Source organism: Lampris incognitus, chromosome 13 (genome assembly GCF_029633865.1).
Source record: "Lampris incognitus isolate fLamInc1 chromosome 13, fLamInc1.hap2, whole genome shotgun sequence".
Taxonomy (NCBI): domain Eukaryota; kingdom Metazoa; phylum Chordata; class Actinopteri; order Lampriformes; family Lampridae; genus Lampris; species Lampris incognitus.
The window spans coordinates 2,793,056-2,795,555 of NC_079223.1; the positions used below are offsets into that span (position 1 = coordinate 2,793,056).

The 2,500-nt window shown below is 43.2% G+C and overlaps 1 long non-coding RNA gene across 1 annotated transcript in view; it reads left to right on the top strand.

Moving 5' to 3' along the window:
- LOC130122454 (uncharacterized) overlaps positions 1-15 on the top strand; it is a 1,831-nt gene extending 1,816 nt beyond the window's left edge. The window contains exon 3 of the long non-coding RNA XR_008811241.1: positions 1-15. This exon is cut by the window's left edge and continues 31 nt beyond it. This is a non-coding gene — a long non-coding RNA (uncharacterized LOC130122454).
- The last annotated feature ends 2,485 nt before the right edge of the window (positions 16-2,500 follow it).

Here is a 2,500-nt window from a genome sequence, read left to right on the forward strand (position 1 = left end):
CGCCACTAATCTGGATGTTTCTTGTAACTCCGGGTCCATTGCCTCCGGAAACTCTTTCAATGTGCAGCAGTAGCAGGTAGGCAGGTTGGAGTGTAGCTGAGTTGGGTCATTTATATTGGACACAGTTTTAGTAGTGTGCAGGTGTACGCCTGCAGGTGTGTTGTATGTGCATGTGTTATGAAGGCGTGTTCTCATCTTCTGAAACATTCTTAATCCAATCTACCTTCTCTCTGTCTTTCCTTCTTTCTAGACAAGGGCTCTACACCACGAAGGACATCAGTTCACCAAGTAATATCCTGCAACGAAGAACTAAAAAACATTTGTAATCAGCACAGAAAACCAATGTTATTTGTAATGTTCATGGTATCAATAGAAATAAAATCATGACGTTTCATTAAAGTGTATTTGCAGTGTTTTCTTTAATGACTTGGAACTGAAAGAAAGTAGAACATCTTCAAATTCCATTTATTTTCAACATACTGATTAAAACACTATTCTGGATTATATTTTCTTTGCTTATGTGTATACAGTTATATGTGTGTATATACAGTGTTAGAATCCAGTCTCCAATATGAACTCCTCTTCCTGCATCTTAGACATAATCCCCACTAAGCTGCTCGAGGAAGTATTTTCCACTGTTAACAGCCCCGTTATTCTACAAATTTGTACTAATTCTCTGGCCTGTGGTATTTTGCAGACAGTTTAAAGCATGCAATTGTTCACCCATTGCTAAAGAAACCTAATTTTGATCCCCTATCCTAAAGTAACTACAGGCCAATCTCCAACTTGTCTTTTTTACCCAAGGTTTTGGAAACAGTTATTTCATTTCAAGTAGTATTTTTTATGAATAATAATAGTTTTATGTTTTACAGTTCCCAGTCTGGTTTAAAATACTTCCTGGTACCGAGACAGCTCTAGTTAAGGTTACTAATGCCTTACTGCTGACTGTAGACAGAGGTGACTGCTTGAATTGTGTTCTTTTAGACTTAACGCACTGCCTTTGACACAGTCGATCACAATATCCTCTTACATCGCTTGGAGACCTGTGTAGGCATCAAGGGCTTGGCTCCTGGGTTATTAAGGTCATACCTCTCCAAGAGAACTTTTTCTGTTGTTCTGGGTAACACCACTTTCCTGATGGCTCAGTTGAGTTGTGGTGTTCCTCAAGGCTCAGTTTTCAGCCCACTTCTATTTCCTCTATACATGCTGCCTTGTGGCCTAGTTATTCAAAATCATGATGAGTTTTACCATATTGTGCTGACAACATTCAATTATATACTCACCGGCCACTTTATTAGGCACACCTGTCCAACTGCTCGTTAACGCAAATTTCTAATCAGCCAATCACATGGCAGCAACTCAATGCATTTAGGCATGTAGACATGGTCAAGACGATCTGCTGCAGTTCAAACCGAGCATCAGAATGGGGGAGAAAGGTGATTTAAGTGACTTTGAACGTGGCATGGTTGTTGGTGCCAGACGGGCTGGTCTGAGTATTTCAGAAACTGCTGATCTACTGGGATTTTCACGCACAACCATCTCCAGGGTTTACAGAGAATGGTCCGAAAAAGAGAAAATATCCAGTGAGCGGCAGTTCTGTGGGCGAAAATGCCTTGTTGATGCCAGAGGTCAGAGGAGAATGGCCAGACTGGTTCGAGCTGATAGAAAGGCAACAGTAACTCAAATAACCACTCATTACAACCGAGGTATGCAGAAGAGCATCTCTGAACGCACAACACGTCGAACCTTGAGGCAGATGGGCTACAGCAGCAGAAGACCACACCGGGTGCCACTCCTGTCAGCTAAGAACAGGAAACTGAGACTACAATTCGCACAGGCTCACCAAAATTGGACAATAGAAGATTGGAAAAACGTTGCCTGGTCTGATGAGTCTCGATTTCTGCTGCGACATTCGGATGGTAGGGTCAGAATTTGGCGTCAACAACATGAAAGCATGGATCCATCCTGCCTTGTATCAACGGTTCAGGCTGGTGGTGGTGGTGTAATGGTGTGGGGGATATTTTCTTGGCACACTTTGGGCCCCTTAGTACCAATTGAGCATCGTGTCAACACCACAGCCTACCTGAGTATTGTTGCTGACCATGTCCATCCCTTTATGACCACAGTGTTCCCATCTTCTGATGGCTACTTCCAGCAGGATAACGCGCCACGTCATAAAGCTCGAATCATCTCAAACTGGTTTCTTGAACATGACAATGAGTTCACTGTACTCAAATGGCCTCCACAGTCACCAGATCTCAATCCAATAGAGCACCTTTGGGATGTGGTGGACCGGGAGATTCGCATCATGGATGTGCAGCCGACAAATCTGCAGCAACTGCGTGATGCTATCATGTCAATATGGACCAAACTCTCTGAGGAATGTTTCCAGTACCTTGTTGAATCTATGCCACGAAGGATTAAGGCAGTTCTGAAGGCAAAAGGGGGTCCAACCCGGTACTAGCAAGGTGTACCTAATAAAGTGGCCAGTGAGTGTATA